This window comes from Camellia sinensis, chromosome 12 (assembly GCF_055761805.1).
Source record: "Camellia sinensis isolate YWXY chromosome 12, ASM5576180v1, whole genome shotgun sequence".
Lineage (NCBI taxonomy): Eukaryota > Viridiplantae > Streptophyta > Magnoliopsida > Ericales > Theaceae > Camellia > Camellia sinensis.
In genome coordinates, this window is record NC_138972.1 from 146,244,770 (window position 1) to 146,256,227 (window position 11,458).

At 34.0% G+C, this 11,458-nt stretch overlaps 1 long non-coding RNA gene across 1 annotated transcript; it reads right to left on the bottom strand.

Annotated features, from left to right (window-relative positions):
• Positions 1-1,041: 1,041 nt before the first annotated feature.
• On the bottom strand, positions 1,042-10,557 carry LOC114319686 (uncharacterized). Its single transcript, XR_014347449.1, has 9 exons — positions 10,281-10,557; positions 10,082-10,185; positions 6,473-6,554; positions 6,336-6,392; positions 5,390-5,528; positions 3,361-3,442; positions 2,783-3,263; positions 1,896-2,133; positions 1,042-1,452 (listed from the first exon to the last, which is right to left on the bottom strand). It is a non-coding gene; the product is annotated as an uncharacterized LOC114319686 (long non-coding RNA).
• Positions 10,558-11,458: the final 901 nt, after the last annotated feature.

Consider the following 11,458-nt stretch of genomic DNA (forward strand, 5'->3'; position numbering starts at 1 on the left):
CGGGAACTTGGGTACGATTGGGAAAGGTCAGCTATGAGCACCCCCGCTCGCCCGATCAAAGATCGGCCTCTACTAACCATGATATCTAGTTTTGAAAACATTATGCGTTCTTATTCCGGTTATTAGCCTAGATTTACTACATGATGCACACAGCAAACAAGTATAGACCAAATCGCCAAAATTGGAAAAAAAAACATTTCATGTTTGTTTTGAAAATGGTTTGCTACTCGCAAGTAGGCTAAAATATAGGTTTTGCCACCCTCGAGTGGGCTTCAAACTCACAGTTTTTGAATGCATTATTCCAATTTAGGTATTTTGACCTCCATCCACAGGCATTCAAGCAGTTATATCACACTACAAGAAATTGCATTTTTCGCAACGCAACAAAATATGTTGCTAAAAGGGAAAATTCGTTGGCAAAGAGTTTTGCCGACACACAAAGCTACGTTGGCAACCCGTAGGCAAAAGTGAGTTGGCAAAAGTTTTTGCCAACGAAATTATCATTGCGTTGGTAAAAGTAATGCCTTTAGCGACGAACATAGTCGTCGATAAAAGCCTTCATCCATCGTCGGCAATTTACCTTGCGTTGGTAAAAGTCATTCAAATATGATGACTGTGTGGCACTTTTCGCGACACAAATTTGCATGGGCAAAAAATATACTTTTAGCAACAACATATGCGTCGGCAAAAGTAAACTTTTGGCGACACATTTACGTCGGTAAATGTTGCCATTTGCCGACGATTTGTTTGTCGCTAAAGCTTTATTTTTGGCAATGACAAATTGGCATTGGCAAAAAATACACTTATACCAACACAACATGAGTGGGCAAAAGTAACTTTTAGCGACACATTTACGTCGGTAAATGTTTCCATTTGCCAACGATTTGGTTGTCGATAAAACTTTACTTTTGGCAATGACAAATTGGCATTGGCAAAAAATACACTTTTAGCAACACAATGAGTGGGCAAAAATAAACTTTTGGCTACACATTTACCGACAAATTGTTTGTCGAGAAAGCTTTACTTTTTGATAACGACATATTTGTAGAGGCAAAAAAAATTGAAAATCATTTATATTTTTTTATAAGATTTACATATTTACAAGAGGCATCCCTCAGGCACTATTATTACAAATTAATAACATTGATATTAAATCACCTAAAGTTGATGTGTAGGCAAAAAAACACTGTTGAAAAATATGCTTTTGGAAGCAGTGTATAAAACCTGAAAGGGTAAACTCACTAAAATACTCAAATACATCCAAATTGTGAACCCAGAGTAAAAACAGCAGATAACAAAATGAAAACATGAAACTAACAACCCAAATTTGCATTAGACCAGCATCTAGTAGCAGCCCGCTTCACAGCAACATTGCAGCAGCAGCAGCCCAGCAAAATTCTGCAACAGCACACCGGCAGCAGACTAGCAAGCAACAACCATCAGCCACCAGTGCTTTGAAAAATGAGAGAAGAAAAATAATTAATTATTGGGGGGGGGGGGGAATTTGGGGAAATCCTCTCTAATAATAGCAGGGCAGGGTGGGTTTCCATTGGGTTCAGATTTAATTGCCATCCATAATTCTACCCAAAAGATTCCACCAATGAATCTCCTCCATCAACAAAATCAACAAAAAATAACTATCTACTATCTAGACAATTCTACAACAAAAAAGTAGCATGATTTAAAGACGACTGATTAAGTTGCCATTTCTTTGTAGACATCATGTGCATGACTGGGAATTATTTAATATCAAACCAATAACCCATCTTGTGCAAGTCACTATCTCGAGTACAAATGCAATGTATGTTTTTGGTAATTTCTCTAAAAACGTAATGAAGATGAACTCTTATGATTAGATGGATTAAAAAAATGGATGCATTATTGTTAGAACTTACATCGTTCCTGCCACACGGGTACTGACATGAGTCATGTTGGCTGCGATAAGTTTTGGTAGACCAAAATCTGAAATTTTGGGTGTCAAGTCTTTGTCGAGGAGAATATTGCCAGCTTTGATATCTCGATGAACGATATGTGGTCGCACTTCCTCATGAAGAATGGCAAGTCCCCGTGCAATCCCAATGCAAATTCTAGTTCGTGTTCGCCAACTAAACTGGATGCTACTGTAACTTCCACCTGAAAGCCAAGGTCATGATAATGATGATGATGCTTTAAAGCTAAAGTTCGTTAATCGAGGTGCCAAATTTGTGTTTTTATGCCAATCCAACAAGTGTAAAGAGTACCAAACTAAGAATATACTGTAACCTTACTTTATTCACTGAACACTGTCTCTTCAAATCCCATGAATATGCATCACACATTTGGAAATTAATCTTACTGTATTGTCCTTGTAGATTAACAATCATAGAGTACAGCTTTAGATATAATCTGCTGTTTCTGCATTACCAGTCACACGGTTGGAGGTATACTTACTGGACAGAGCATTGAAGCAGAGGACAAAAAACATGGAGATTTATTGAGGCTGGTAATACTTCCTCTCTTCTAACTCTCTTTTATGTCTACTATTGGCTGTTCTGCTATACACTATGGTCACTTTAAAAATCCTTTCGTTATTTACATTATGTTACTATAATGTGAGCAAGATCATGTTAAGGGCTACCTTGAAATGTAAGCATTTTCACTTCCATCATCTAATCTAACCTACATACAAATACATCTCTAACATAATCAATGTGGCAGATCAAATAGAAAAGAAATGTAGTGAACTTCCTTACTTGACAGCAACAGAAAATTAAGTACGTAAATGTGGAAAATAAAACCAAACCTTGTTCAAGAGGGCACCTAGTTGGATCCCCAAAATACTGAGACAATGAATCTGCACTGCTTTCCTACAAGATAAATGTGTCGGTATACTTAACTAAGCAAGAACTTGCAGATTTTAACAAAAGAAAATCAAACCAAATTTACTGCTAAATTTTCCACTAAGATTAAAATTTCAGTATTGGCAAATCCCCTTTATTTTATATCTCAGCATCACTGCCAACAAACATACACTAGTTTTGTTATGAAACTAGAATTATGTACATCTACGAAGATCCAACAATTTCTTTACAAAAAGAAGTGTCAGCATTTTTCCTTTCAAGCATATTTCTAAATTGTTCTCTTTTACAGAAAACATTGTATGCCTACTCCTGGGCATAAATCAAGCTCCTGAGGTCGCTAATGCATCAATGTCATTTTATTGTTCCTTGCACGAACAACAGACAACTTAAGTAGGCTGTCCAATTTGAATCTTATGGCAGATCCTGAAATACAAAGGAGGACATCAATGCCAAAAGCTTTCCACCAAACAAAATATAAATATTACAGATCATAACATACTTCAATCTCACAGAATAATACCTCAAGCAGTGCCTTGGTTCAATGCATTTCCTACAGTGAGAATCGTCTGCATTACTTGACGCAATCTTGCAGATTCTTTTACCTATAATAACGGGTATGATATTAAGGTACTAAAAATGATTTCTCGCTAGTTCTAACTTCACAAACCCTAAATAAAAGGAATTCCTTTTATTATATGACATGCCGTGGAAAGTTGATTGTCATTTATGCCGTGGATGCTTCAAGGATCTGAAGCAAGAAACAGCAATGCACATAAAATTAGATTGGTGATTTTCCCATTTTGGGTTGGGGGAATTTGGCAAGTCTGAGAAGGAAAGCAAACTTGCACTGAACCACAATGTTAATGTTAACTTTAAACATATTTTGCGTAGACAATATGAGGATGGTAAACACTAACTCAACAAACAAAATGACTCACACAAATCCAGCAGACATTAACTATAGCAAAGGTATCCACAGAGCAGTGAGAAGAGACTTTCAGACTACTAACATGTGAAAAATAAAAATGGATTTTAGGGTGACCCAATTGGAAACCACTGCATTTTACAAAGTGAATAACCAAGGTCCGCTGCCCAACACTATCCTACAACAACCAAAATTCAGTATTGAAGCAAACTGAGATAGTTTTGTGTGTGTGCAGAAACAAGAGGCCTTGAGAAGAACTCCAGGCCCAAAATCTAGCTATTGAAAGTCTATTAATTGTTTTCACCCAAATCTCAGCCTAGGCCTAGCCCATAGGAAAGACTTAACTGCTTTGATATTGAGTGATAAGTATGTAGGAGTTGAATTGGAGTGCAACTACACTACATTTATAGCCGCCAAGTAGAACTTTGTACCCATTATCTTTGATCTTTGAAAATGGAACACATACAGTAAACATATTTTAACAAAGTCCTCCAGTGAGAACCCATCATAATCATCAACACTTCAAAGATTGCATTATTATTACACATCAACATAGAACTCAAAAATGTTAATATTCATACATGTGTGTGTATATAGACACAAAAGAGAGGAACAAATGAGAATTTAGTTACCAACACTAAACAAATAGTCGATTTAATCAAACTTCTATAAAATCTCTAACTTCTATATAAACAAATAAATAATCACCTACAAAATCAAGGAGGTCTCAAATGCATGCTACATGAAAGCAAGTAAAACCAGTTTGGGAACTTGAATAAACAGTGAGCAATGGTGGTACAAGTAATAACCTTGATGTCGAACCCTGTGTTAGGCACAAAAAAGCAATTACTAACAATTAATCATTTAACCACTCTTCTTACCAAAAAAACAAAAAAAAAAACCCATCATTCCTTCAAACTCACTCTGAAAATAATGCTTCCAAGCCTACGAGCATGTGACTCCTACAGTACACTCAACTCAATTCAAAAACCTCCATATGAGGACAACCAGATAGTAAGATTTTTTATGCATGTTGGGTTCTGATCTTTGAAAACAACAACCAAATCTAATTCTCTCTCACAAGTTAAAAATTAAAAATCAAACTTTTGCATGCCAATCATAATAAATCATAATGAAAAAATAAAATATGCATATTTTTCTTAATGTGTAAAGTAGTCTTTCCTATAAAGCAAAAGGATCTTAACAATTGATCCAACAAAAACTTCTCAGATCAGATTAACAGCTTTTCTGCACAATGTGTCAACCATAAAATTCCCTTAGCTCTTATTTACATTGTTCGAAACAAGTGATCAATATATTGCACCAAATGCAACAATTCAATCGAGAGTAAATGCAAGATTTCTGCAAAAATAGGTGTATCTTCACAAAATAAGTCAAAAGTTTCAAGTCAAAACACATATTTCATTTAGTTAAAAAAAAAAAGGCCAAATGTTTCCTATAGTTGCTCACTCCCAGAAGAATCTATAAACAGTCTGTCAACAATTTACATACAAAAACCTACGACTTCTCTCAGTTGTGTTAACTCCAGAATTACAGAACAGCAAAATTCAAAAGAACAAGAGCCCGAATGAATACAAATAGTTTCTGATTTTAAAGCACTCACCTGAAAAACTTTTGGATTCTTCAGCATTGGCCTCATAACTGGATCCTTTAGGGGATATTTTATTGTGTGACCGCTCTTTTCACCTCTTGTATATGCCAGTTTTGTTAGCTGTTACTTTTGCACCACCCTCTGTCTTTATCTGCTCACCATTGAAAGACAAAAAGAGTAAATAATCCCAAATAACCTTCACGCCAAGACAAGTAAGCAAATTAGTTCTAGCCATGGATAGAACGAAACCACTTTTTCCCCCTATAAAATCAAATCACTTATTAAGGTGCATCCAACATGCTATTCACAACTAAAGCAACATAAAGCAATGTATCACACGTCAAACAAATAAAAGTAATTTCATATACTTGAGAGTCATCTCATAAGACCAGTTTCTTATCATAAAGATATATTAGAAAAATATGTGCATGTGTCTGGGGTAGAATCCAAAATACTAACTTTATAATAACACAAATAACAATTCTTTCCATTGTTAAGCATGATTCCAATATTTTCAATAGAATTCCAAATTATAAAGAACGAAAAAGAAGATGAAGAGTTATCCACAAGCAATGAAGTAAATACATCAAGACTAATTTTTGAACAGCTACTCTTTCTTAGGGTTCAAATTCAATTTCACAGTCACTAAGGACTCGGTAATGTCCAATAGAACCTGCCTATAGTGAACCCCAATAGAAAACTCCACATTATCCCGTCATAGGAAGAAGTTTGAAGCTGCAAACTCCACAAATCTTTAACAATTCAACACTCTTAGCAAAAAATAGAACATCTTTAACACTCAGTAGACTGCAAATAAATATGTTCAACAAGAAAACCACTTTACACCTAATTTCAAGAAGCAAAGCATCTCCCCTACACCTATTTCTTTTATATACCAATTATACCAATAAAAAAGCTTTATATATTTGTAAAACTGCAAAGATCTTTGAAAAAATACCTTTCCACTAGCTGTCACATGGTCCCCATTGTTTAACTTGATGTACTTCTTACTCCTCTGCCAGCAAACAGATTCACACAGTTTAAAAGGAGATAGTTTGAAAGAAAAACAAAAAAATAAACATCCACAAGATATACCTTATCCCAGTGGAATCTAGATTTTTGTTTCTGCATGCCACCACTATCATCTGCAACCAGATCCAGCATGGCAGCTTCCAACCTATTCAATTAATTAATCATGACATAAAGATAAGTCAACTATTAAAACGTCAAGAACAAGAAAAAAACACATACTACAGATTAATAAACATTTCTTTTTTTATCATTCAGCAACAAAAAGGACATACTAATTACAAAGAAAACAGATAGAATGCCCAAAGCAAAAACGAAGGATAAAGGAGATTCTCCAAAGACAACAATGGAAAAAAAAACCAATGAAGATAAATGTGGCACACAGCCCTCCAATTACTACTAATAGAAAACAAAGGAACTCCTTTAAATGGTGCTGAAACTGACACACCCAAAAAGAAGCCAAATAACAGATTTTATCACATAAACTACCCAATATCTTTTGAATTGTCTTGAAAAAATCTTGCATTTCTCTCTAACCATAAAACCCACAATAAATAGTAATACAAAGAATAATAAATTACAAGCTCAATGCCCTTGGTTCCTTTAAACCAAAAGCTGTGACTGCCATAAAATTTCATAACGCAATAATTATTATCATCATCAGTTGAGAAAACAAATGTTTGGGAATCAATAAGCCATCTAGAACTAATTTTCAAAAAAAATATATAAAAAAAATAAGCCTTCTAGAACTGCGTCTTGAAAAAGCATCCCAGAATAGTCTCTACTATTCTGTCTTGCTTCACGATTACTTATTTCAGTGGAACTATCAGACAAAATGCTGGAAGATATACTCACCACATCAGCTTGAAGTACACTTCCACCCCCCTGGCCTCGTTCCCTATCTGAAACAAGAAATCCAAGACCTAGAGATATGATCTCTTGAAGAGAATCATCTCTTAACAGGTGAGAAGTTATTGGTGAATCTTCACTCACATTATTTCTAAATGAATCTCCAAGCTCTTGGGGAGATGAACTGCTTTTATGTAAAACCTCTGCACAAATCTGAGACACGTCCTTGTCCATCCTATTACCAAAGCCATTACTGACATCCATATTGGACCTTACATTTACAGAAATTGGCCAATACCTCTATTCTTACCATAAATCAAATCCCAATTTGTTGCTTAATGAATAGACTCAGTAAAACAACAAATTAAAGCCACTCCACCATAAAAAATAAAAATAAAAGATAAATCTACCTATACTGGTAATAACTGATAAAAATAAATCATATCCTTCTAAGTCCCTATATCAAAATTTATCAATTACCCAGATGAAAACTCAATGAGTATTGCATACTAGGGGCCAAGAATCAAAATGGGTATTGTTTGTTTCTCACCAGAGGAAGTGCTCTTGACGATTTTCTCGGAGGAGCTCTTAGAATGCTTATGGTCCTTTGAGTTGTTGAAGTTTCTCATAGACCCATCAAAATTCATAGGAACACAAAAAGACTCTAATATTCATTTTTGAAATTTAGTACATCTGAATATTATGATAAAAACACTAATGTTCATTTTTGTGGGATAAATAAGGCCTGAATTCTTTTGACGTGAATAACAGGACACATATTCATAGACAAAATTAAAAAAAACAACACAAAAGCAAACATTCAACAAGAATAATGCAACATAATGAAAACAAGCCTCAAAATAAAAACTAATTTGTTGCTTCGCCTTCCAATTTTTTTTTTTTTTTTTTTTAATAGTAAAATCGTTTGTTATTTGTTTGTTTTGATTTATAAATAAATATATATATACAGATCCTCTTTGCTAAATCAATATTCTCACATTGTATTACAATTGATTATATCTTTATATATACATAGATATATAAAGCTTTACAAACTACTAAAAAAAAAAAAATCACACTCGCTATCCTAAAAATCCCAATTTACCTTTCAACTTTTCTCTCACTGATTCAAACAACTCTCACTCAATACACTTCATATTATGCAGAAAAGTACACATACTGATAAATAAATAAATATATATATATATATATATACACTCAATTTTTGATGAAAAAGAAATTGGATTTCTTGAGGGGTGAAGTGTTGGTTGACTAAAATAGAAACCAAATATACCCTAGAATTTAGAAATTTAAGAAAAGATCGTGAATTACAACATAAAAATGCTCATATAAATTTTCTATGGAAAGAGGCAAAAATGATTCTAATAAATTGAGTAATGTTAGTGATTCAAAAACAATATTAAAAATTTATGTCAATATCGTATAAATGTTTTAGTAATATATATATAGAATTTCTAATATTTTTGCAGTAAATTAGACAGTGAAAAGTGGTCATTGTTGATGCCTTCATCTCAAGAACCACAATGTATTGCCACAACAATAGCCATCATTACCACCACCATTTAGGCACTACCCTAACCCAACACCACAAATGAACTTCAGTATTACAATATCACTTCTTCAAAGTAAACCACCTCACCCTACCTTCGGCAACTCATAATCATTTACAAACACTAGGATAACCACAACAGTCAACGAGATATGAAACCTTCAACCCCTCTCACAATTACTCCCACTGCAATTCTACCTGGCATAAAGATACCATTTTGGAACCAGGTATTATACTTTTACGGGAATTGTAACTACGTTTTATACGATATGATAGGTTCCAATGAAATCCAAAAATTATATGGGATAATGAGCATCAAGAACAAAGAGTTTAACTCCATTTGCATGCTAAAGACGACCAAGAGCAACTACCATTCCCAAAGTACAGATGGCACATTGAATTCCATGACAGTAAGTAAGAGAGAACACACATAATCAACCAGCATAACATCAACCTAATGGGAAAGCTCAAAAATCCACAATCCGAGTGCTGTGTAATATTTTTCAGATATGTTTAATATTTCTCAATTAACACAGATCACAAAACAGAACAAAATTCAGTGTTGCCATTTAGAATTGAATTCAAATTCATTCAAGTTCGCAGCAACAAGAAAAAAATTAGCGACAATACATTTGTAATGAAACGAAAATGTAATACAAGAATATAGCTTTCGCCTTAATTCAACCAAAATAATTGCATTATCTTGACAGGACGAAGACTGAAAAAAATTTCAAATTTTGGTTTTTTGTTTCTGTTACTATTTTCATCGAAAACAAACCGCGGCGCCAATGAATTAAATCAATCACGAGTTTTCACAATGAAAATATAGTTCCAAAATACTTTTGTTTAAATTGCTAACAATTTAATGCATTTTTACAAACATCATCAAAATTCAAAAAACATAATTAGATCTATAAATCTAATGCTAAAACAATATGACATTTTTTACACCCTAGAAGCAAAAGTATGGCTCCAAAATACTACACTAATCAATGTAAAAAGCCCAATGCCTGAGAATATTCATCGATTATTTCATTACTTGTCAACTGAAATATATGAAAAAACAAAATAAAATAAAATAAAATTTTAGCAAGCCTCATTTCAAATGTAAAAATACCAAATCTGTAAGAGCCAAGAAATATTGGAATCAGAATTCTGAGAGAACCCTACACAGAGAAAAGAGGGGAATAATTAGAGAGAAAATAGGGTTTTAGGAGAGGGAGGGTTTCAAAAATAATCAATTGAGAGAGGAATACCTTCAGATTTTCTGATTGTTCTTCAAATTCTTTTCTCTTTCGTTGTAGGATTAGGGTTTTAGGTACAGTGAAATTACCCACAGCCACTCCAATCACACCGCCAACTACATCGAATGCGATAGTGAGAGCGAGAGAGAGCCGAAACAAGGGTTTTAGGAACAAGGAAGAGAAGAGAGAAGAGATGAGATGAGTGCCTTACCGTCGAATTAGTCTTGCCGCCGAAAAGATGAGAGTACCATTTGCCTCTCACAGCAAGATCCTCTCTCTGTTTTCTGTAGGTCGACACAGCGTATGGCTTTGAAGAACGTCCAAAGGGCTTCGGGACTACCGTGTTTGCCTCTCAATCTCCACCGATTCAATTGATAGTATAACTTTGAAGAACAAGGGTTTGAAGAACCCTTTCCCCTTCCAACCAATTCACTTTCTTTCTTCTCCCCCTGTTTCTTCTATGTTACTTACGATGAGAACCCACTATCAGTGTCTTGTAGGTCGTCCATGTGGTTTGGTAAAAAATCAATTTTATTGTAGTGTATGACCTAAAAGATAAAATTATATAAAAATAATAAGGATATTTTTTATTTTTTCACCCAATTTTTTTTTTAATAATTTTTTAGGAAAAAAAAATTAAACTAAATTTATGAAAATAAAACCAAACATAAAACCACAATGAAAAGATCTGAAAATAAAACCAAATATATTGAAATTGATAATCTAATCACATTCTTTAAAAAAGTTTAAATTAAGTCAAATCAGCCATCTCAACTTAAAGAGTATGTTTGGCCTTGATGGGTTTATTTTGTGATCTAATTCAATGATCACTTTGATTTTACAATTCAATAACTAGAATATTTAAAACTCTTTTAAAAGTTGTAATAAAAACACAAATCAATAAATCACATGTTTCCCTAGTAAAACTTTTACCGACGAATAGTGTTATCGTCGCTAAATGTTTAACTCTTTGCCCACACCAACTTGTCGTCGCCAAAAGTAAGCACACTAATAGCAACGCTCATTCCGTTGGTAAAAAATAAGCCTTGTAGCTAAAACTTTTGAAATTTTGGCGCCAACAAATAATTTAGGCGCTTAAAGAATGTTATGCTTTTTTAACGACGATAGTAAATTGCGTCGGTAAAAGTCTACCTTTACCAACGAAATTCATCACTGTGTCGCCAAAAATATACTTTTGGCTATGAAAAATTGACGTCGTCGCCAAAAGTAGTTGCCAAAAGTGCAATTTCTTGTAGTGTCACATAAGCAGCTAGCCTCATGGTAATCATGCTATTATGGCAACACTTACATGCATGCGGTATGCTAAAGCATAAAAAGCTCACCTAGTACTCCAAGCCAAAACAGAAACTAGTTAGCAATCAGATGTAT